The sequence below is a fragment of the Dendropsophus ebraccatus genome, chromosome 2 (assembly GCF_027789765.1).
Source record: "Dendropsophus ebraccatus isolate aDenEbr1 chromosome 2, aDenEbr1.pat, whole genome shotgun sequence".
NCBI lineage: Eukaryota > Metazoa > Chordata > Amphibia > Anura > Hylidae > Dendropsophus > Dendropsophus ebraccatus.
The window spans coordinates 94,700,296-94,726,980 of record NC_091455.1 but is presented as its reverse complement, the minus strand read 5'-3'; positions in this window follow the sequence as shown (position 1 = coordinate 94,726,980).

Genomic DNA, 26,685 nt, shown 5'->3' with positions numbered 1-26,685 from the left:
ATATATATAGATAGATAGATAGATAGATAGATATAGATAGATTTATATTCTGTATGTTATTAGCATATGTATAGCATATGTGTGTACACAGTAGTGGATAATAATAGGTCCTTTTCGGGCGGTAACCCGGGGCCCTGAGCTTCTGGGGGGCCCATGCCTACCCAAACATACTTACAGTATACTTTCAGTGGTGTATTGTCCCTGGCTACAGTTCTGCCATGATTTTCACTGCTTTTTTTACCTTGATTTTTGCACAAATTAGGGCATCATGACATTATGTATCCGTACTATGAACACCACTCTAGTACTGCCATAGTTACAGTGGGGTGGGGGGCCCAGGCTTGTTGAACAGCCCGGAGCCTACGGTATAGTTAATCCGCCCCTGTGTGTACATATGTATGTAACAGCTCAGTGGAGCTGGCGGATACAGCTGGAGTAACGCCCTGAAAACTGGGATACAGCCTATGGCTATGGCTGTATCCCGGTTTTCCAGGCGGTCCTCTCGCTGGATCCGCCCGCTCCACGGAGCGGGCAGATAGCGGGAATCATTACCGAGGGTTCGGGTTCGTACGAACCCGAACCGAACTTGGTTCGGACCATCCCTACCTGGAATCAAGGCACTTTAAAAGGACAACTCCAGAGTTTAGAAAAAAAAAACATAACAAAAAAAACAAAAAAAAAACAAAACATAAAAACAAGCTAATTCTGTTCAGGGACCTTGCCTCACCATTCGCCGTGATCATTTCTTGCCTACTTCTTTGTTTACCAAGCTAGTGTGTGTTGCCAGGTCGCCAGACCCCTTTCACCTCTGTCCTGGCCACTCTTTCAAATCTCACGCCCCTCCATTCATTCTATCCAGTGGGTTCTAGCTTGCTCGGCCAATTATTATCTGAGTCATCAGATGACGCTCTGTAGAGGGGGCTAACTAGACTGAGGGGCGCAACAGTTAGGCCAGCCTCCTGAAGATTGATGACATTGACACAAAATGGTGCCTGAAGAAGATTATGTGCTCGAAAATAACTAGGTAAGTATACATTATTACACTTCAGGAGAGGCTCATGGGGAAGGGGGGCTAGACAGATAATTAAAACACACTGAAAAGTTATCTAACTTTGTAATGTTTTTGTAACATTTAATTGGAGTTGTCCTTTAAAAAGAAATAATATAATTATTAATAATAATAATAATAATAATATACTTAAACATGCAGCCTGTGGGTCATGATGTCCCTAAAGCAGCCATTTGTGGCCCACAGGGCATCAGAGTTCCCAAAAGCTTCCAGATATCTAAGGGCTCCTATTACACACTCAAATTTATCTGACAGATTTTTGAAGCCAAAGCCAGGAACAGACTTTTCAAATCCGTTCCTGGCTTTGGCTTCAAAAAGCTGTCAGATAAATTTATGTGTCTAATAGGGCCTTAAGTGACAGGCCTTGACACAAAGGCAGTAAAGTAGAATGGAAGCGACTTACCTGCCAGCCCTCTGCTAGACTATTCACTTATAGGCTTCAGCCACTTCAGGCCTGCCATCTATAAGCTCCTGGGATGCAATCAGCTTACTGGCCAGTGCAATAATAAGACTTTCATGCTGCAAGACTGGTTTTACCTTGAACCATGACTAGATGAGCATTAGTTTTTGTTTTCTTTCTTAACGGAGCCACAAGGAATCATTATTATTGAACAGGCGTACCTTGGGTGCTTTCTCCCTTCCACAGACTCCAGATCTTGACTTATTGACATACAAAACTGAGCTTCCAGCCCTGTACATTACTTAGTTAAGGCAGGGAGAGGTGGGGGGAGAGGGTCTGTATCACTTTTTAAGCTTTTAAGGAAAAATGCAATTTTTTAACTCTGCAAATGGCCATCATCAAAAACAAAGGCATCACCTACCTGCCTGCGTGTCTGTATCTGCATGTCTGACTGCTTTTCCATTTAAACTGAGAACACTTGACACCTATCCTGGGTCTCTAAAATCAGATACTTACCACCTACTATATCTTGTGGATAGGTGATTAATGTTATTTGTCGTAGCCAGGTAATTTGATGATAAGGACTTACACATATAATGCTATTGGGATTAATATTTAAGAACAGTTCTGTATTGCTTTAGAACATGTGCATCACCTGTAAACTAAATTTATATTTGCATGTGATGGAATGATTTGACCAACATCTGCAGACAGTACAGTTTATGTACAGGAAAATACAAGACAATTGTACCATAAAAAATTATGATGTACAGTACTAAGAAAGCTGTAAACCAAAGCAATGTATTTATTAACACTATTATTAGTTTGCAATAGAGCCCTAACTGCTACATGACGCCTCATATTTTTAACATAACACTTTCCTATTATGGAAAATTGCTGAATTTACAAGACTCCAATTCACTTCCAGATGGCTGTGCTGTTGTTCTGTGAAAATAACTGGCTGGACAAAGAGTTCAAAATACTTGTGTATTATCATCATTCTGGCAGTAATGGCAGTGATTTGTTTTCCTCCATCTGCCACCCCCTGTCCTTTATGTACAGGAATATACTAATCAGTAAAATATGTGCTGGCTGTTTTGGCAGTGGGGTCAAAGATATTTGGATGGAATTCCAGTTTTGCCATTGTAACAATGGCAGGAAATAAGGTTGTTATATCGTTGGTGACTTACAAGAGACAAGATTGTTCAAACGACCCTAGCTTATAGTCTATCTCTTTAAGTCATACACTTTAGGGGCCTTCAAGCTGCTTTAAACAATAGGAATTTCAAAACATAAGACATAAAGGAACCCTTTAGCATCATGTTAACTTATAAAACCTCCTGTGACTCCACAAAGAAATTACTTGATATTCACAATGGATTAATATGAAATAAATCATGATAAATGGTAAAATCAAATGCCACAAAAATACATTATAATTAATCATTTTTCTGAAAAAAAAACCTGACTATCATTAAATTGTAAAATAGCAAGGAATTGGCCGCACCTCTATGCCTCTGTTCACACTGCAGGTTGCACGCTGCTTGTGGCTTAAGTACAGACAAAAAACAGAAAGTGCAACAGCAACTTACTGGTGCAAGGGCTTACCGTATATACTCCTCCCAGTGTTCACACGATAAACACCTGCTCTATTGATATTAAAAAATGAGGATCTTAGCAAACTATTTGATCAAACAGAGTGTACTATGTCACCAACGTTAAGATGTCCTCAGAGACATGGTCCTACTCTAGCATTTTCACACTAGCAATGGCCTCTCCTGGGCTGAACAAGCTTACAACTGGGCAGATAGGAGGCAAATCTCTATAAATAACACTTACAAGACAAGTGCTATATATAGAGATTTGGCTCCTATCTGCCCAGTTGATGCTTCACAGCGGTATATACACCCAGTACGTGCCTGTACGCCCAGGGTTGTCTTGTGACAGGCGACCAGGGCGTACAGGTCATCTAGGGGTTAAGGCTGTCAGAAATCACTACCCCTAAGTCCTTCTCTTGTGAAGACTTTGTTAACACAGGCCTGCCAATATGATACTTGGATACAGGATTCCTTCCCTTTAAGTGTATTATCTTACATTTGGAAACAATCGTTTGTTCAGTAGGTGGTGTTCTGGAGACACTAATGGTTTCACAACACCTTCTACCCATCCTGATATTTTTTTAGTGAGTGTTCACATAAAATAGAATACATCACAATTCTCCAGATATGATAATGTACATATAAAATGGAAGAATGGGAAAAAAATAGCACCAACAAATCTGATATTCTATTTGTCAGTACTGTACAATGTATTAGAAACCAGCAGATGGCGCTGTGTCATTCTACATTATTTCTACTGTGCTAAGTCTCACTTTGCCTGCGTAACATCAGAGCTGGGTTAGAAAGGTCAGCCGTGTTTTTCTTTTACCTATAATTTGTATTGGATGGCAAAGCAGTTATATGCTATTAAATTTGACAGATATATCATAATTATGTGAAATGTCTAAACAATAAAGCAAAACATCCATTAGTGTTCTGTTGTCCTATGTAGATTCCAATCATTAATGAAACAATACTGACTATCATAAAACAAGACACACTTTTTATATATGCATGTCTTCTGTGTTTTCTCTCTGTGGCAAACAAAAATGCACATGAGGAAACTTAGGATTGTTAGAATTAAAATCTCATCTATACCTTTTATGCAAACTACGTCCTAAAAAGTCATTCTCTCCACTTCAGTTGTAAAGCACTATGGAATATATTAGCACTATAAAAATTTCAAAGGAAACCAACAGCCCAACTTATCACCAACCAAGTGTTCCGTGGTCTTAAGAGGTGAACAAATCTAAGCATAATATCATTTAACAATGAGAGAATGGAAATGATTTTCACCAGTATATAGTAGAAGCACTGTAATGTCTTTACTTAGGCCTTATTCACTTATCCCGTAATCTATGGATCCATATTTCTGCATTCGAGCTAGTGCACATTGTTGTCTATTGGTCTATTCACACGATCAATAGATTACAAAGACACAAACCAATGCTGAAAAAAAGAACATGTCCTAGAGCAGACCTGTCATAGAAATCAATGGGATCAGCTATGTTTTACGGATTGTACGAACTTGTTTGGCATCCGTATTTCCGTAAAAAAAAGTACAGATGATTTATAATTGAAAAATGTTGAAAAAAAAAAAAAGGATTTACAGAAATAAGGATGCACTATGGATGCACTACATATGCCCAATCTTTAATTTTTTCCAAATCTACAGACTTGAAAAATATACTGAATATGTGCATAAGGCCTTAGGCTTCATTAAAATGCAACACATCTCAGACTCACTTTTTTCAGATAAGAAATAAACCCACACGCTATCTAAAAAAATAGAATGTGGGACCCGAAACAGGTTATATATACATAATTCTAATATTTAACTGAAGTAAAAATACTCCTTGTTATCAGTTGTTGTTTGCTGGGCTTCCCTCCTCTTCTGCCACTGAAATACCAAGATAATGACTGTAAGTGTAACAAAGCTTTATTAATCTGAGTGCATAAGTTATAGCTCTCTTATTTCATCTCCCTTCTCTTTAAGTGTTGCTATACTGCTCTATGAAGTGTTTGTAATAGTTTTTTCAACTGTACAACATATATTTAATATACCTATGAAGATACCTAGGGATATTAATAAGGTACTGTCCAATTTCTATCAACGTGTTTGAAATTGAAATTAGTTCAATTTGTAGTATACCAGAGCGCAATTCCTGCGGCTGGGTTTGGAAGGCACATGTCTACAAGTGGTATTTTATATGTTCTATGAGATAACATGTTCTTATGTAAATTGTTATATGTATTTCTCTGTACCAGTGTAACTAGCAGGCAGAGAATGGGTTACATGCTTAACACAACACACTACACAAACTGTTAGGGAACAGTGACACCTGCTGTCCTTAGTGGGAACTCCTCTAGCTAGTGTAGGAAGCCCCTAGAACTTGCTAGAAAGTAGGCAGAGTATACTAATATGCTCCCCATAAAAGGTTTGCAGATGCAGTGTATAGCTGAGACAAGGTGAGTAACTTTTGAGGAGACAAGATCACACAGCAAGTAAAGAGAGGAAAGCTGTTAAATGAGGGGAACAAGGAGAAGGTGTATTATAAGCAGAGCAGCAAGAAAATAGCTAGAGGTGAGACTAAAAGAGATACTTGAGAGAAGGTTTGGCAGGTGCACCTTCCATAGTCAGGGAAGGGCCTGCACATCTACAGTCATGACCAAAAGTTTTTAGAATGATACAAATATTAATTTTTACAAAGTCTACTGCTTTAGTTTTTAAAATGGCAATTTGCATATACTCCAGAATGTTATAAAGAGTGATCAGCTTAACAGCAATTACTTGCAAAGTCAATATTTGCCTAGAAAATGAACTTTATCCCCCAAAACACATTTCAACATCATTGCAGCCCTGCCTTAAAAGGACCAGTTAACTTCATTTCAGTGATTGCTCCATTTACACAGGTGTGGGTGTTGATGAGGACAGGGCTGGAGATTAATCTGTCATGATTAAGTAAGAATGACACCACTTGAAACTTTAAAAGGAGGCTGGTGCTTGGCATCATTGTTTCTCTTCTGGTAACCATGGTTATCTCTAAAGAAACATGTGCAGTCGTCATTGCACTGTACAAAAATGGCCTAACAGGGAAGAGTATCTCAGCTAGAAAGATTGCACCTCATTCAACAATCTATCACATCATCAAGAACTTCAAGGAGAGAGGTTCCATTGTTGCCAAAAAGGCTCCAGGGCGCCCAAGAAAGACCAGCAAGTGCCAGGACCGTCTCTTAAAAGTGTTTCAGCTGCGTAATGGGGCTATCAGCAGCCCAGAGCTTGCTCAGGAATGGCAGCAGGCAGGTGTGAGTGCATCTGCACGCACTGTGAGGCGGAGACTCTTGGAGCAAGGCCTGGTCTCAAGGAGGGCAGCAAAGAAGCCACTTCTCTCCAGAAAAAACATCAGGGACAGACTGATTTTCTGCAAAAGGTACAGGGAGTGGACTGCTGAGGACTAGAGTAAAGTCCTTTTCTCTGATAAATCCCTTTGGGACATCTGAAAAACAGCTTATTCGGAGAAGACGAGGTGAGCACTACCACCAGTCTTGTCTCATGCCAACGCATCCTGAAACCATTCACGTGTGGGGTTGCTTCTCAGCCAAGGGAATTGGCTCTCTCACAGTCTTGCCTAAAAACACAGCCATAAATAAAGAATGGTATCAGAATGTCCTCCAAGAGCAACTTCTCCTAACCGTCCAAGAGCAGTTTGATCAACAATGCCTTTTCCAGCATAATGGAGCACCTTGCCATAAAGCAGAGGTGATAACTAAATGGCTCAGGGAACAAAACATAGATATTTTGGGTCCATGGCCTGGAAACTCCCCAGATCCTAATGCCATTGAGAACTTGTGGTCAATCATCAAGAGACGGGTGGACAAACAAAAACCAACAAATTCTGACAAAATGATTGTTGCAAGAATGGACAAGAATGGATTGCTATCAGTCAGGATTTGGTCCAGAAGTTGATTGAGAGCATGCCAGGGAGAATTGCAGAGGTCCTGAAGAATAAGGGTCAACACTGCAAATATTGGCCCCCGGGGAACTACAAGTCCACACCACCGACCACCTTAACCACAGGTGCAGCCTCCCTACAAAAACCTCTGCAGCAGCCCACAGAAGAGGGGGAGAATACAGGGAAGCGCCAGAGAGTAACCTGTACCTGTGGAAGCCCTCGTGCCCACCTGAAACCATTACAAGTCAGTCAGTAAGGCTGCAGTGCACCACAAGACCCAGACACCCTGCAGGTACAGCACCCTCTCACTCTGCAGCCCTCAGTGCATCCCCTCACTCAGGAGCTCAGCACTACACACAGGAGAGGCATAACCACCTACAAGCCAAAAACTACAACCACCATCATCCTCTCCTTATCCTCTCACTCTCTTCCACCCCCGGCATGCTGTACATTTATTTATTAATATATGCCGTCCCATGGCCCCCGTTCCCTGGCTGTGCACGCCTGCGGGGTTGGTAGCCACTGACTGGCACGGTGTGGACTTAGTGTAGGGACCCATGTGTATCAGATACCGGCACGAGGTACATGGGGCAGTATGGCTTGATCAATTCATACACAAAATTCTGATGTGTTTTTTATTTAGCCTAGCGGCACTAGTATCAGCCATAGGTGTGAGGTGCAGCACTCTGTTTCTTCCCTGAACCACATTTATTAATATACTTTTAGTACAGTAGCTGCCCCGATGTCCTGAAATCAGTGCTGGTCCCCCTTCAATTCTGAACTTGTTCCCACATCAAAAGAAAACCCCCTCCTCTGTATGGGCAAGTGACTTGTCATGTGCTTGAAGGGGTTTAGCTAAGTAACTTTAATAGCTGTGTAATTCATTAGTAATGTGGCACAGATGGGGTTGCAGACGCCCTTTCTATGCCAGAATATATTATGCCCTTAAAGAAGTTTCATACTATAAGCATCGTAACTGTAGTCAATTTAAAACAAATTAAAAGATATAATATATAATTAAATATATATAATATATAATTAAAAGATGTAAAATAGCTCTCACACCACTTAGGCAAAGAGGTGTCCCTTCAAGTCAGGGTTTCACTCCATCTTTCTAAAAGAAAAGACTGTCCATCTGCAGACAGCTGTTTCGGAGTTGATGCCCCTCTTCAGTGCAGAGCAAGGTGTTGGCTGGCTAGTCAGAGTCCTATCCACATAGGTGAAAGGTATATTCTCCTCAAGAATAATTTGCCAAGTGGTGTGAGAGCTATTTTGCATATCCTTTCTTACCAAAATTCCCAGTGGAGCAGGAATTCCCTTTGAAATACAAACACACACACGTACACACCTTTTATTCCATAAATAGATTGTCAAATAAATATGTAAATAAAATAATGACACTCAAAGGTTATTTGTTTATTTTTTGTGAACTAAGTCAACTAGTAATGTACATGCGTTTCATATGGTATCATACCAACTTCCTTCTGTTGTTTACTTCTTGTCAGAAAAAAAAAATTGTGAAAAACATTTTGGAATTTTTCACACTCTACTAAGCGTGAAAAAAATAATCATTTGCACATGCTAACAAAGTCTTAATATATACTTAAAAGTAGAGGGAAAACATTACAGATTTACTTTACTGCTGCTACAACTGTTACATATACCAAATATATGCATATAACCATAGGTGAATCACTACTTTGCATACAAAGTATTGTGTATTTTCCATATCAATTTAGACTTTGTATACTGATTATATGTTGTCTAAATTCCAGTGCATGAATGTATAGTGTTCTTTAGTTTGAGCAATATGACTCAATTTCTGCTGAATTTTAGATATGTTTTTATGAACATTGGGATATCTTTGGGATTCATTTATAAAGATGAATGTATTTTTTAAACCTGATGTGGCATATTGACGCTACATTATTATAGGTTTAATACAAGACATTTAGCATCAGATGTATGCTCACTCATCCAGACATTCAGGGTCAGGAGTACATTTACTAATGCAGACATCTAAGGTCATGAGTACACTCACTCATCCATAAATTCAGTCAGGCACACATTCAGACTATGAAAACACACGTATAAAAATAATCGTTATTTATATAGAGCCAATATATTTCACAGCACTTTACAATACAAAGGGTACATGCACAGAGAAACAAACTATGGCCCTATTCACATGACGCTTTGAGCTACATTGCTACATTTCAGCAATCAGAATATGTTAAAAAAAAAATGATGGCACTCAAAAGTATATCCCCTTAATGACCACAGTACGGCTTTTGTCTTTACTATCAAGAGCAGGAAAACCTTCGATCCTTGTAGTGTAACCCCTTAAATGCTGTGGTTAAATTGTAATTGTGGCATTTAACTGATATCTAGACTTCTGTCACCCCATCAGCACCAGGGGGATGCTATTGCTGGGAAGCTGATTATTTTCTATAACAGCGGGGGGCCTAATGAAGGCTGCCAGGTATGCCAAATATTTGTGTCTACACAATCTTGTCTCCGGCAAAGCTGGTTAGGTGGCCTATCTACGTTATGTTGACAGGATAATACACCACACTATACCAGTAGTACAGTGTATTATATTAGTGATTGAAAGATTGCACTTCAAAGTCCCTGTGTGGGACTAATAAAAAGTAAAAATTAAAGTTTTGGAAAACTTTATTATATTGCATATACACTGTTGTTTCATCTCTCTCTTTCTCATCTATAGTGATGAATAGATAGCTAGATACTATGTGTACTGTGCAAAGCAGAAGCAGATCGAGCCAGTGATGGGCAGATACTACAAGACAGGGGCAGGTATCCGGCAGTTGGCTCTGAGGTACAATGCATGCTGGGAGATGTAGTTTCCTAAGCAGGTGCCATGATGTAAAAATGGGATCATTTGTAAAAGTTGTTGTTTGAATCTAAAGCTAGAAGCTGTGTAGACAAGTGGGAACAATGTCAAACAATCATTGGGAGATTGGTGAGTGAACCTATATGCTATCACTATATTCTATGCTATATGGTATCACTAGAGTTCCCCTTTAAAGTCAACGGGCAAACCGTAGTTACCCCACCCATATATAACTAAAGGAAACTTACAGTATACACACGGGTAGAAGCTCCTTCCACAAAAATACAGACAGACATCTCAGTCACACAGACACATACATGAATGGTTGTTTTTTTTTTCTCCTTTTCAGTATATTATGATGATTTCATTTATACCTTATGTCACATTTTCCTCCATTTTTTTCCAATATGTAAAAAAAGCTCTAGTGCCCATGGGGCATTCCCAGCCCATCACCTGTTATGCCACTCCTCTGTCCTGCTTGCAGACACTGACCTCCTTTAATTGAAAGCTACTAGGATGTCTTGTTCTTTACCTAAACCTTGTGAAAGTGCTTTCATTCACTGACGTTCTTTACAGAAGTAATCAGTGCAAAAAATCCTCAGGGTTCAGTTACTTTTTCTTCTGTATACTGACCCCTGTGGTTGCCCACAATGAATGTGTTCTGTTCTTAACCCCCACTGTTTATGGGGTTATCTGAGCTTTATTTATGGTGAGGAAACCCCAGCTAGTACAGCTTATGACCATGTTCACACAACGTATGTTTAGCATAAATCAAGGCTTTTGTTGAAATTTATAACAACGGCCATGATTTATGCTAAACATACGTTGTATTTGAATGAATGGAATCTCGTCCGAAGCATATACATATAGTATATACTCCGGCCGGCATTCCATCTGGCCGCACGAAAAACTGACATGTCAGTTTTCTGCAGACGCTATTCATTGAAAAGTGGCAGCAGAGAATCTGTCAGTTCACGCAATAGAGCAGGCGGCACCGGACGCACGTTCCATTGTGTGCAGCGGTAAATTGGTATATGGGCGCACACAGGTGTGTCAGCATCTGACTTCACCAGAAATGAAGGTCATCCGTCCGCAGTACCAGCCAGGATGATGTTCAGTAACACCGACTGTTCTGTGACCCAGCCGGTCACAGAACTGCCGGTGTTATACAATGTGTGAACATGGCCTATGGGGTAATTTTTGACTGAATCAGTGAAATTTAACTTAACTCTCACCTGTATACTGGCGAAATAGGATGCAATCTGTTGCCTATAAAGTAAAAAAGTAAAGCCGTGATTTTCTGTTCTGGAAGACTATCCAGATGAATACTGCTGATTTTTATTTTCTGTAAGCAAATGACTATAGAATTATTCATCCGATGATTTATCTTTTTGCTTTTCATTTGCTGATAAGGAAATTGCATCACTGCAGTTAGTATGAAATCACCACCTAAGTGGAAATATCAAGTACAAGCTTCTCTCTTCTTGTGATAAGATAAAAATATATATTGCATTTCTTACCTTTTAAAGTTTATAGCTATTTGTAGCTTTTGAGCAGGTTGCATTATTAAAATCTCATTAGGTTTGCAGGGAAGATATGCCAAGATACCAGACACTACTTGCTGTCAAGATGCGGAGGTGTACAGAAAAAACACAAGAGAACAAAACGAAGAAGTTTTGGGTGGGTGGCTTTGTTCTTTCTGTATTGCACTTAATTCATTTTCTCAGCTGAGAAGACAAGGCAAGAGGACAGTAAAATAAACTGAAAGATAGTAATTAAGCTCTCTGCCTCATTTTATCTATTCTTTTTTAACTCTTACTTTAAACTCTGGTGTACTATACATTAGAGATGAACGAACAAGCTTGTTAAAGCTCACTATTCGCTAGAATATTGCTGTACTCGAAAGTACTCGAAACTTGAACAATACAGGGTGTAGCATGAATAACATTTATAGTTTCTTCTTTGGCGGCTTTAACCAGCCAAAGAACATGCAGAAAAGGGGGCGGGAGGCCTGCTACACAGTGGCTATGTTAGCTGCTGTCTAGTGGTGATTGGCCGGCTGCATCATGTGACCTGGGTGTATATAGACTTAGCTTCTGGAGCAGGGACAGAGGTAGTGTACAGCTTAAATTGGCTAGTAGGCAATTAGCTTACAAAAACCTTTTAAGGACTAGTAGTCTGTCAGTGTGACTGATTAAGAGCTACAGTGGTGCCTTGGATTATGATCATAATTAGTTCCGGAACTGTGCTTGTAATCCAAATCACTCTTAAACCAAAGCAAATGTTCCCATAAGAAATCATACAAATGCAATCAATTGCTTCCACACCCCAAAAATAATGATTTTATTATTCTGAATAACATGAAAAACAAATGAAACAAACATTCAGAAACTGCACAATATGTTATATTATAAGTTAGTGTACAGTAATAGAGAGGATAGGAAACACAAGGACTGACAGAGACTGCAGAGAGCATGAAGGAATGAGCAGGACAGATGTGGACACATACATTCAGCACTCTCTGTCCGGGGAAAGAGGGGTTACAGCTATGAAGAGATTACCTCAACAGTCCTGTCCCCTGATGTAAGCCCCAGCCTGATCTGCTATGATTTGGAAGGTGATGGAGACTTCCTGGGTCAGAGTACAGAGCTGTAGACCCAGCTATGCAGACCATACCCCTCCTACACTCACGCTCCCACCCAATACAGGGAGCTCTTAAACCAAAGCAATGGTCTTAAACCAAGTCACAATTTTGGAAAACTGTGAGCTCTTAAACCAAAACGCTCTTGAACCAAGTTACTCTTAAACCAAGGTACGACTGTAATTTCATACAGTATACCAGTATTATAGGGAATAGTATATAGCTCATAGTCAATGAGTTATATCAACAACTATCCCAAAGTCCTTTTTAGGACTAGTGGTCTGAGTGTCCAATTAAAAAGCTAATTCCATACAATATACCAATCTTGTAAAGTATAGCATAGTGATAAAAAAACAGTATAGTACCATACAATATTCTACCGTCTAACCAGTGTCACAGTGCAACAGTCTAGTGTGGTGACTAAGTATACGCCATTGTATACTATGTGTAATCTGTTAATAACAGAAAACATGAATAAGAATAGCATAAAAAGACATGGACGTGGGTGTACTGAGTGAGATCATAAGCCATGGGCCTAGGCATGTTGAAACAGAGCCTGCTGCTAAGGCACAACAACAGGGACACAACAGGCTGTTACCCAGAATTATTAACATGGTCACAACAGGCTCTTACCCACAATTGTAAAGAAGGTCACAACAGACTCTTACCCACAATTTTAAGAAGGGTCACAACAGTCTATTACCCACAATTATTAGGTGGTTCAAAAAAGGCTCTTACCCACAATTATAAGGTTGTTTACAACAGGCTCTTACCCACAATTCTCAGATTGTTCACAACAGACTTTTACCCACAATTCTAAGAAGGGTCACAACAGGCTCTTACCCACAATTATAAGGTTGTTTACAACAAGCTTTTACCCGAAATTATAATGTGGTCCACAATAGGCTCTAGCCGACAATATTTATGGGGTCACCACCAGACTCTCCCCCATTTATAAGGAGGAAAAACTTTTACATCATTGGCATGAGTTACATCAAAAACCCCTATTTTACACTGCTCCAATGTAAAGAAAAGTCAAAAGAAACTTAGATAGTTATAGGTAAATGGGTATCCCTCTTTCCTTAGGCTCAGTGTTGGACTGGGGTACCTTGGGCCCACCAGGGAATTTATTTCTATTGGCCCAATCTAAACATACCAGATATAACCATTGCCAAACCTTTAACATTATTATAGGGACTTTGCACAGAGCTGTGCTTGTGACAGCTAGTAATTGCTAGTAACTTGTTAGTCACTCTGTGCAAACAGCATAGCGTGCCATGAAATTAGCAAACCTCAGGCAGGGGTGGGGGAGCATAATAACAAAAGTATACTTACCTGTCCCTGTGCCCTCGTAGATCTTAACAGACGCCAGCTTCCTGCAGCTCTTCTAGCTGCAATATCACATACTCGGCCGATGGATCACCCATTCAGCCAATCAGTGACTGGGACGGGACACCTCCGCAGTCATTGACTAGCTAAGCAGGCAATTCATCAGCCTCTCTGTGACATTGCAGCAGGAGGAGCCAAGGCTGAAACGTACACCGAACGAACCCAAGCAAAAATGACTTCTGGCGGCTGTGAGAGAGACCCGAGAACAGTGCTATGGGGCACAGGGACTGGTAAGTATACTTTCTTTATTATTATTATTATTATTATTATTATTATTATATTATCTTCACACACACCCCTGCCTTCCTGTCATTTGTTTTAAAACACTTCTCCTTTAGAGAATCTGTCAGCTGTAATTCATGTTCCAAACTGCTGACACAGTTAGATGCTGTTAGATCAAAAAGACACATGGTACCTTTAATATATTTGCATAGCATAGAAACTGGTTTTATTCTGAAAGAAGCTTCTTCCTGTTTAATTGACACTTGGAGTCCACAACAGGTTTAGGTATGGGAGGGAGAGTTAATAAGTGAGGATAGTGGGGGACATGTACGAAAAGGCGTAAATGCCTTTTTTAGTCACAGATGGGGCAAATCGGCGTAAACATTTTTGCAAACAGTATTTTTGCAAATATTTTTTTCCCATCTGCCCCACCTTCACCAGTGGGGTGGAGAGGGGGCATTGCGTGGGGGGGCGGCTGCACGCTCTGAACTCTGAGCTGGCGTAGGTTTCAAAATTTTCGCATGGACGGGCTCTGTGCGATCCGGATTTATGTGGAGGCAATGTGAAGTGAAAGTGAAGTGCAAATCTTTATAACTTTCTGACACTTGCTACTTTTTTTTTTTTTGGGGGGGGGGGGGGGGGTTTCTGGCACTTTTTCTGCCACTTTTTCTGCCATTTTCTCATTTTAGTGTAAATTACTATTGGTGTTTTATCCCCTGAGTTTTTTTCAGTACAAGTCATGTGATTCTTCATCAAGTGAGTCCAGGTTTTCTGTTGAAGAACTGGGAAAAAAATTCCATATAGACATGACAATATTCTATTCTAAAGTCTGTGGCAAAACACCAAACACATAGACTGCTACGATTTCACACACACAAAAAAAAACACAAAAAAACACTACATAGCAGAAAAATGTCCTATGGGTATTATTTTTCGCTTTTCCCCACTGACTATCAGCTAAAACCTAGTAACAGCGTTTTTGACCCCCCCCCCCCCCCCCAAAAAAAAACAAACATGTGTCATATTTCTGAAAAACGCCAACCATATAGTACATAGGTGTCAAACTCAGGCCCTCCAGCTGTTACAAGACTACAATTCCCATCATTCCCATCAATTGCAATCATCTAGTGCATGAGAACATACCTCCCAAACTTCTTTACAGGATAAGGGCTAATAAGACCTATAGAGAATTAATTGTGACCACTGGGACCCCTACCAATCAGCTTGATATCCCCTGTACTGTGGATTGGGGGGCAGCTACCTAGGCCACACCTGGATGTATGTGTGTGGGGGCACAATAGTTTGCCTTGCCCCTGATGCTGCCCCCACACACACAAGAGCCACTGGGTTGTGTATATATGTTGTATATTTATGGAGGTGCCCATGTTGTTATGATATCCTATGATTGGCGTGACTCTGTCGCTTGAAAAACCTTGCAATGCATGTTTTTTCTTCAAGATTTGAGTGTCCCTTTAATCCAGGTATATACACGCACATGCAGGAGTTCTACTATCCCCTGCTCCATTATACTTCAGCTCATTGTGCAGGTGATAGATCTGGGTAGCAGCAGGTGTCCTGCTTTATGATTCTGTAATATGTGATGGACCCCCAACTCCCAAGCATAAGTTAGACCAAATAACACAAAATAAAGACACAACACATTGTAATCAGGTGTCAAAGGGTCACAATTTTATTTCAATTACATGACACCAAAAATGGCAGACCCCCAACTCACAAAGAGTCACCCTCCAGCACTCAGGCGAAGAAAAACCCCCTGCGGGGGAAATCTCGAGGGAGCCATGGCTGGAGAGTTGCCCCTCCCTTAGGCTTAGAGAGTAATACCATACTATAATTATAATAAACTGGATGGGAGAGAAATCTGTCTGCAATATCTGTCACCTTATTGATTGCTAGGCGACTGTATCTCTTCTCCCTCACAGATCCAGGTCCAGTTCTTAGGAAGGTGGCGACTCAATGAAGGGGTAGTCTAAAGCAGATCACCCAATTTCCCCTGCTAGAACCTCCAAATTTCATCAAGGGTAGGGGGCAGTAAAGTAGTCAAGCTCAAGGTCCTCTGGCGCATCCAAGATGGCACTGATCAGGGCGCGGTGCATTGCTATATGGAACCTTCTCTATGACATAAGCACTTGACATCACAGTGCACGGTTGCCATGGTTACTGCAGGTAAACACATCTGAGGCATTAACCCATTAATGACTGGTGATGCGCTTTACAGCAGATGTCACTAAACACACTTGTGACCAAGCAAACAGCTTATGGTTAGGCCGCACTAACAACACTAAATAATATGGTTTGATGAGGCCCATAGCAACCAATCACAGCTCAGCTTTTTTTTCTCAAATTACTCAGGTAAAATAAAAGCTGAACTGTGATTGGTTGCCATGCACAACTCAGACAGTCTAACTTGCCCATAGCAACCAATCAAAGCTCAGCTTTAATTTTATAAGAGCTAGTTAAGATATGAAAGGTGAGCTGTGATTGGTTGCTTTAGGCAAATCAGACCGTGTTTTGTCTCTGGCAGATTGATGAAGCTGCTACATTGCTCTAAAGCTTATGATGATGACGATGACTGAAAACACAAGACATTAACCCCTAGACGACCCAGGACGTAGAGTTACTGTACGTCATGGAAGTCTGTCACCAGACGACCCTGGACGTAACTCTACGTCCTGGGTGTTTCTCCCGCTATGAAGGGCGCTTCATAGGAGGTGGGGGCCGGCTGCAGTGAGCATCCGGGACCTCACCGGTAATGACACGCTGCAGCGTGTCATTAACCCCTTAAACGCCGCGATCGCGGCGTTTAAGTGTAAGTGACAGGGGGAGTCCCCTGTCACTTACCGATCGGGACCCCCGCAGTGTGACTGCGGGGGTCCCGATAGTTGAAACGGACCGCCGGAGGTCTCTCACCTGCCTCCGCGCGGTCCGATCGGTGATCTGCTGCACTAAGCCTGCACAGGCAGGCTCAGTGAGCAGATCGCCGATAACACTGATCAATGCTATGCCTATGGCATAGCAATCATCAGTGTAGAAATCAAACTAGTGTATGTAAAAGTCCCCCAAAGGGACTTCAAATGTGTAAAAAAAAAAGTTAAAACACCAATACACTACCCCCAAGCCCCTCCCCCAATAAAAGTTGAAATCACCCCCTTATCCCATTATATAAATAAAACATATAAAAATAAATAAATAGATAAACATATAATATACCGTAGGTGCGTAATTGTCCGATCTATTAAAATATAACAAGTGTCATTGTGATCGGTGAACGGCGTACACGAAAAGAGGGAAAAAAGTGCGCGGATTACTGATTTTATGTTACATTATATATTTAAAAAAATCTATAAAAAGTGATCAAAACTTCGGATCTTCACAAATAAGGTATTAATAAAAACTAGAGATCATGGCGGAAAAAATGACACCCCATACAGCCCCGTAGGTGAAAAAATAAAACTGTTATAAGTGTCACAATAGGCCCATTTTATTTATAATTAATTGCCAAAAAAAAGGATTTCATAAAAAAATATATATATATAACATTAGAGAATCTGTGTAACCTGCATATGGTTGTGTTCGGACTGACCTATAGAGTAATAATATCATGTCCCTTTTACCATATAGTGCATTACGTAGACACAGGAACCCCCCAAAGGTTACCATATTGCATTCTTTTTTTACGATTTCACAAATTTATATCTTCATAAATAATATATTTGGAATTCCATCATACATGTTATGGTAAAATGAATGACGCCATTACAAAGTACAACTATTCCTGTAAAAAACAAGCACTTACATGGCTTGTAGATATAAAACTGAGAGTGCTAGAGCTCTTAGAAGGGAAGGAGGAAAAAACGAAAACACTAAGATCAAAATTTGCGCAGTCCACTGGGTCATTTTGGGCCTGGTCCTCAAAGGGTTAAGCTTCCCCATAATGCTTTGCAGTCAGCCCTTCCTTCATACCTCCCAACTTTCACAGACATTTCTATACACTACAATTTCTAGCATTTCCTGCCACACCGTTTAGAATCCACTGGCATACAGAGAATACAGGCATACAGCATACTGGAAATCAGTGATCATCCGATTAGTTGATCACTGGAGAAACTGCATTAACTGTACAAAAAGCCCACAGTATTAAAGGGGTACTCCAGCAAAAAAATCTTTCAAATCAACCAGTGACAGAAATTTGTAATTTACTTCTATAAAAAATTTAAAAAAAAAATCACCAGTCTTCCAGTACATATCAGCTATTGTATGTCCTGCAGGAAGTGGTGTATTATTTCCAGTCCGAGGGTGGGTTCATACTGAGGAATTCTTACGGATAATGTCTGCGGAATTCCGCTGTCTGTCCGTGCGCCTTTCCGCCGGCTCTATAGACACCATTCTATGCGCCGGCGTATTCCGCTATCCGCCAAAAGAAGTGGCATGTCAGACAGCGGAATTCCGCGGACATTATCCACGAGAATTCCTCAGTATGAACCCACGCTGAGACAGTGATCCTTGCTGCCACCTCTGTCCATGGCAGGAACTGTCCTGAGCAAGTTCATGGACATGGACAGAGGTGGCAGCCTAGAACACTGTGTCAGACTGGAAAGAATACACCACTTCCTGCAGGACATACAGCAGCTGATAAGTACTGGAAGGCTTATGGGTTTTTTTATAGAAAAAATTACTAATGTATGTAACTTTTTGACATTAGTTGATTTGAAAGATTTTTTTTTTCAAGTACCCATTTACGCTTTAAGTATAAGACCGGCCGTTCCATGACCCGGCCAGGTCGCGTAACGGCTGGTCTCTGGCCAGATCATCTTACTTAATTACCGGCCGGATGATTCACTGAATTCACTGAATTCCGGCCACAGAAAACTGACCTGTCAGTTATTTGTGGGGCCGCATAGATCACAGACAAATCTAAAAATAATCTCAAAATAGTTCTTGGCAGGCTTAGGCACTAAGGGTAACATAGGAGACACTGCTACTGAAGAGGGTAGGGGCAGCGCCGTCTTAACAGCATTATGGGCCCCTGGGCAAAGGTGCGATTTGGGCCCCCCCAACCGCCGCCATCAAATCCCCCACATCTTTACATATAGTGCCACACATAGTAGCCAATGCCCACATATAGTGGCCCCCATAGTAGCCAATCCCCCATATAGTGCCCCCCATAGTAGCCAATCCCCCCATATAGTGCCCCCCATAGTAGCCAATCCCCCCATAGTAGCCAGTGCTCCCCATAGTAGCCAGTGCCCCATAGTAGCCAGTGCCCCATAGTAGCCAGTGCCCTCCATAGTAGCCAGTGCCCCCCATAGTAGCAAGTGCCCCATAGTAGCCAGTGCCCCCCATAGTAGCCAGTGCCCCCATAGTAGCCAGTGCCCCCATAGTAGCCTGTTGCCCCCCATAGTAGCCAGTGCCCCCATAGTAGCCAGTGCCCCCCATAGTAGCCAGTGCCCCCATAGTAGCCAGTGCCCCAATAGTAGCCAGTGCCCCTCAAAACAACAAGCCAGTTACTCACCCGTCCGCAGGCCCCAGCAGCTCCTCTCCCGTCAGCGCTCGCTCCCGTCATCCTCCGGCACAGGCAGCGGGGTACAGAGAGACTGCCTGGGCCGGAAGTGTCCTGTAGCCTCTATCATGAATGATAGAGGCTGCACAACACTCCGGGACACAGGCAGCATCTCTGTACCCCGCTGCCTGTTCCCGGAGGATGACGGGAGCACGGGGACTCACCTGTCAGCTGCTGGGGTCACCAGACAGGTGAGTTCCGGGCCCGCCCGCCCCTTCTATCGCCGCTTAGCTGAGCCGATCAGAAGCCCAGGAAAGTGCTGCTCATTGCACTTTCCTAGGCTTCTGATTGGCTCAGCTGAGCGGCGATAGAAGGGGCGGGCGGAGGGGGTCGCTCAGGGCCGCTCACTATGCATATGCATAGTGAGTGGCAATAGAGGGGGCGGGCGGGACGGCTTCCTTGCAGTGCTTGGCACTGATTGGGAGCCGCCTTCGCTTTATAGGACGCACTTAGTTTTATAAGTGCGTCTTATAAAGCAAAAAATACAGGTATGTCCCAGAGGGCAGGGGCCCCCTAAGACGCAAGGGCCCCCGGGCAACCGCCTACCATGCCCAATGGGTAAGACGGCCCTGGGTAGGGGGGGTGTAAAATATTGAAGCCCCTTAAAAAGTGGCACAGACGCTCCAGTTGCTCAATGCAGACACATAATATCATCTGCTGCCTTTAAAATGCTTGGACACATTAATCTCAAATGGATTTGATGTGGCAATACTGTCAAGTGGTTGACATTTCAGAATACATCAAATAATAAGACAAAAAAAAGAGACTGATAAAAGTTTGTGGTCACTGACAAATGTACAGTATACCTGCTCTGGTTCCCTCAATGCAAGAAAGACTTGTTTTTTTTTATTAATTAACTAGCCAAGACTGAGAAAGTGTTACTGTTCGCATCAACAAACACGTGGGTTTGAGCACGAACTTGAACTTTGCAGTTCGATTTCGCTCATCCCTAATCATTATGCTTTTTTCGACATATATATTGAAATACAGTCAACTTGATATGGGCACTGGAATTTTCTGGCATGACACTTATCTGTTCCTTACTATTGACACCTCATCCCTGTATACCAGGGGTGGGGAACCTCCAGCCCGTGGGCCGCATCTGGCCCCTGAGACCTCCAGATGCGGCCCGTGCAGGAGTCGGCATACACAGCATCTTCCTGTGTCTGTGACAGCTGCCAGACACAGGAGGGTGCTGTGAGTGCCGTCCCCTGCCCCACCAGAGCACCGCACGTCTTCCTTCTCCTCCGCTCCCACGCTGCCCAGGTCCTCTTCTCTCTCTTCTAGTCTGCGCACATTCTCGCCTGCAGGCGGTGCGCGATCAAATGACATCATCGCGCACCGCCTGCAGGCGAGAATGGGCGCAGACTAGAGGAAAGAGAAGAGGACCTGGGCAGCGTGGGAGCGGAGGAAAGGTGAGTGGGATGTTTATTATTTTATTTGGGACAGACACTGGGGTTAACTAGGCTACCAGGGACAGGCACTGGGGTTTACTAGGCTACCAGTAACAGGCACTGGGGTTTACTAGGCTACCAGTGACAGGCACTGGGCTTAACTAGGCTACCAGTGACAGGCACTGGGGTTAACTAGGCTACCAGGGACAGGCACTGGGGTTAACTAGGCTACCAGGGACAGGCACTGGGGTTAACTAGGCTACCAGTGACAGGCACTGGGGTTAACTAGGCTACCAGTGACAGGCACTGGGGTTTACTAGGCTACCAGTGACAGGCACTAGGCTTAACTAGGCTACCAGTGACAGGCACTGGGGTTAACTAGGCTACCAGGGACAGGCACTGGGGTTAACTAGGCTACCAGGGACAGGCACTGGGGTTAACTAGGCTACTAGGGACAGGCACTGGGGTTAACTAGGCTACCAGGGACAGGCACTGGGGTTAACTAGGCTACCAGGGACAGGCACTGGGGTTAACTAGGCTACCAGGGACAGGCATTGGGGTTAACTAGGCTACCAGTGACAGGCACTGGGGTTAACTAGGCTACCAGTGACAGGCACTGGGGTTAACTAGGCTACCAGTGACAGGCACTGGGGTTAACTAGGCTACCAGGGACAGGCACTGGGGTTAACTAGACTACCAGGGACAGGCACTGGGGTTAACTAGGCTACCAGTGACAGGCACTGGGGTTAACTAAGCAACCAGTGACAGGCACTGGGGTTAACTAGGCTACCAGTGACAGGCACTGGGGTTAACTAGGCTACCAGGAACAGGCACTGGGATTAACTAGGCTACCAGTGACAGGCACTGGGGTTAACTAGGCTACCAGTGACAGCCACTGGGGTAAACTAGGCTACCAGTGACAGGCACTGGGGCTAACTAGGCTACCAGGGACAGGCACTGGGGTTAACAAGGCTACCAGTGACAGGCACTGGGGTTAACTAGGCTACCAGGGACAGGCACTGGGGTTAACTAGGCTACCAGGGATAGGCACTGGGGTTAACTAGGCTACCAGGGACATGACCGGGGAGTGTTAACTAGGCTACCAGGGTCATGACTGGCAAGGGTTAAGTAGGCCTACCAGAGGCATCACTAGGGGTTAACTAGACTACAAGGGGCATGACTTGGGGGTTAACTAGACTACAAGGGGCGTCACAGGGGGGTTAACTAGACTACCAGGGACATCAGTAAAGGGTTAACTACAGCTACCAGGGGCATCACTGGAGGTTACCTCTGGCTACTGGGCATCACTAAGGATTCACATCAGGTACAAGGGGCATCAAAGAGGGTTAAATACAATAGCAGGGGCACTAGGGGAATAATACTTTGCCTTGCCCCGGGTGCTGCAAACCCACGCTACTAACTGCTGCGCACGGTAAGCGGCCCTCGAATGATTTTATTAATGCCCGATTGGCACTCGACATGGAAAAGGTTCCCCACCCCTGCTGTATACAGTGATCAAACACCTTCTAGGAATTGAGGCTGTCTCATATTTCCTTTCCAAAAACCCTACTATGCCATCCACCCAGACAGATTTTATTCTCAAAAGTATTGATCTAATACTTCAACAATTTCATACAGAAACAATGTGCAGCTCTGGGTAATAAACCTGCCCCCAGCTATACAAAACCTTGTGGGTCTTTTTTAGAATAATGTCCTGTACTACCATGCTTAATTCTCCAATTGTATCCTTTACCCTCGCTATAAAGATGCTTTTTTTTCCATCTGGAATGGAATGAAGGCTGAATTAGAAAACTTCATATCCAACATCAATACAAATAATTGGGGGTTGAGGTTCACCCATAACAATAATGCCGACTTCCTAGACATAATCGTATTCCGTGATAGAAACTGGATCCTCACCAAAACATTTTTTCACCTCAGTCAATAAAACCATCAAAGCAATTCTCAAAAAACATTGGAAAATCCTGAAACAAGATCAATTTCTCAAAGACAGACTACCCAAACATCCTGGAATCACCTTCAGAAAATCCTGTTCTCTTAAAACCATCTTAGCTCCTAGCAAACTAAGTAAATTACTCAAAACCACCAACCTATTAACATCTTTCCTCTCAAAACTGGTGAGTGCCTACAGATACGGAGTGAAAAATTGTGCTGCAATAATATCATACACAGATCACTCATCTTTAAGTCTAATGTCACGGTTGAGGAATTCCAAATCAAATATTTCCTATAATGCAGCTCATCCTATGTCATCTATTTGTTGGTCTGCTCTTGTATCCAGTATTCGGGTCATACCATACAACCCCGGTGGAGTAAAATCAACAAGCAAAGGTCGAACGTTAAGAAAGGGTTCCATCTTCATAGTGTTTAACGGCATGCAAATGATTGCATTAATTGCGATTTTTCATCTTTCTCACCATATCCTACTAAGCAGATTACTCTGGGTGGACAAAGATTCCAGAATCTGCAGAGAAGGGTCAGAGAGTCCTGGATTCCGGAAAGAGGGCAGTCCCTTTTCTTGATTCGCAACCCCTGTCCCTGCCTACTTGTCCCCCTATGCTTACCCTAGGGCAGCAACTGGGCAACAGTCCCTAGCCTAACTAGGATTATGGGGCTGTAGGCAGAACACACAGACAGGTATATAACAACAAAACAGGTCAGACAGTCAGAGTCGGTGGCGGGACATAATGTCAAAATCCAAATTAGAAAGCAAAGGGTTAATAGAGTCCAGTCCGAGGTTGACCACAAGGGGTAACACAGTACAATAGGATATGGCAAAGGCGCAGTCCAAGAATAGCAGAGTCACAAGCAGATAACACTGGTGTAGCTGGAGTATACATGACCAGACTAAATGCTGCCAGAACGCCCGCCCCAGTCCCTGATAAAAACAAGGAGTTTGACAGCAGAGTTAAGGCCCTATTACACATAACAATGATCGGCTGTATTCGGCCAATAATCGTCCTGTGTAATGGAACACAACGATCAGCCGACATGAACAATTGACACAGCGGACCGCTGTGATCACCAGGGCAGCCCCCCCCCCTCTCTGCGCCCCCCCCCCCCCCCCCCCTCCTGGCCCTCACTCACTGGCTGCCACTGCGTGTAATAGCGGCGGCAGCGAGCAAGGAACGAGGAGAAAACGAGCTCTGACAGCTATAAGCCCACATATGAAGGAGTCTAAGTAGTCCTCTCCATTATATTCTTGAGCTAAGTAGTCCTCTCTATGCATCAGCATGCCCAGCTTGTAGGCTTACATCAGGGAAATACAAAGGAGAAGAAAGCTACAAATTACAGATTTGGAATCAGCATCCTTTATCCTAATTACAGATGATTTTATCTTAGGGTTTTGAGCAGGGCGGGTTGGAGGTCCTTTAAAACCCATAAGCACCAGAGAAGAATCTGGAGAAAGCATGAAGCATGATTCTCCCTGACAGCAGAATGTGAAGAGGATTGTGTATGCAATTATTATTATAAGCTGTGGGTTGTCTGCACACACTCCTTACTTATGATTTTTAGAGGCTTGGGGGGGGGGGGCACAATTTTAGATTTTGGCCCAGGCAGCAGAAAAACTAGCCTTGTGCACAGCTATTGCAATATTATATTAACTCAAGTTTTTTATTCATTCTGTGGTGTACCCCTCCGGTAGTGTGGAGGAGGTGCGGCCAGTCACTTGCAAGATGTTTAAGCATGACGCCAGTTCTATGGTGGTTGGCCGAGATATAACCGTGTCCAGTGATGTTGTCATGAATATGCCTGTGCCGAACTCCGTGCGCCCCTTGGCTCGTGCTGTGCGCCTGAGATGGCGCTGATATTCAGTGTTTTGTATGTTTTGCGTGTCCTGAACCTTGTCTGAACACTGCTCTATTTCCTTCTGTGTTTGTTCAGCCACACCCGCTTTGCCTGAGATACTCCTGGCCACTCCGGAGTTAACTCTGATGCTGGTTAGCTAGTCTGACAGACTGTTCTCCCTGCCAGTCAGGTTGCTCTTGCCCCAGGTGTTCTGAGGAGATCAGGGGTCTGGTCCAATCAGCTCCTGCACTGGACCTCTGGTCTCCTATATAGTGTGTGCCAGCCTGCCTCTCACTGCCGGATATTGAGCTTGTCTCTGCCTGCTTGTGTTTCTGCTATTATCTGTCTTTTCTCTGACCCTTCTTGCCTTGTGTTCTGACCATCCTTGCTAGCCGCCTGCCCCTGACCATATTGCCTGTTTATTGACCTTGCTTGTTGGATTGTGATTTCGTAATGTGCTGCCCGATTGTTGTGACCTCGACTGTCGACTATTCTTCATTGTGTTTTGTCTGTCTGTCTTGTCTTTGTGTCCCACCTAGCCAGTGCAGGGACCGCCGCCAAGTTGCCCGCCGCCATCTTAGGGCGGATTGTGGCAAGTAGGTAGAGGACAGTGGGCGGGGCTGAGCTTAGGGTTCACTGTCTTGTATTGTCCTGCTGTCCGGTTCCTGACAGATGTTATGTCGTGACACCAGTGCCGGTTGGGCACACAGATATGGTGGCACACCTGCTTTTATTTTAAAAGGCCAGTTATAACTTGTTCCCCTGTGGACAGTGACCTGCCGGGTTGTTGCAAGGTCCCTTGGGTACTTATCACGGTGGATCTGGAGTGGAGTAGTGACCCACCCAGACTATTAGTACTGCCACCCACAGAAAGGGGAGATAACCCAAGGTGTGTGTGTGTGCTATGTAGGTGCTTGACAAGAAGTCTTTTTAACATAAATTAAGTCTTGTTTACTTTGGAGATACTGGAAGCTAGCAGCAGATTATACAGCTTTGCTTTGATACAATACTTTACACTTGATAAGACACTTAAAGGGGTAGTGCGGCGCTAAAAAATTATTCACAGAATAACACAAATTACAAAGTTATACAACTTTGTAATGTATGTTATGTTACCCCTTTAATACTTCAGGATCCAGATCTGCAATGAGAGTAGAGAGTAGTACAGTCATGCTGACTGGGTTGCGTGCTGAGAAGTAGAAGAGGAGATCAGAGAAGTAGAGAGGAGGATGTTACGAGAGTCCGAACCCAATGTAGTACGGAACTTTGGAGGTAGAAGTAGAAGAATACTTGTGCCTGTATTTTGACTCTTAGGCCTTTGCACCACCTATTGCCCACCAGTGTCGAGTGGCCCATCCTAGAGGTTGACACAAGCCCCAGACCTTGTTACCTGGCATGAGTGGAATGCTGAGGGTTCCCTGCTTACACCAGTGCTGTGAGATAGAATTTATAGGCTTCTAGCAACGTTGCTCTATCCGGATCAGTTTCTTTACTTTCTTTATGGATATGTCCTGCACAGTGACTTTCCTTGTCCATGGCGTGGGTTGAGATGATCCCTCCCTGACTTGTCCTCTCTACTGCATAGTGCATAGTGTTGAGTGAGGCTACTTGAGAGAAACTGTAGGTATGGTCCTGCCTCTACAGAGTCTAACAGCAAAAGACATCTACATTTCCTTTACCCATGACTTCCTTCCCCTGTAAGGTGTGCTGTGAATGGGTGAGGAGTGCGTACGTGAGAAGTAAAGAGAGAGATGATAGGTGAGGAGACAAAAGAACT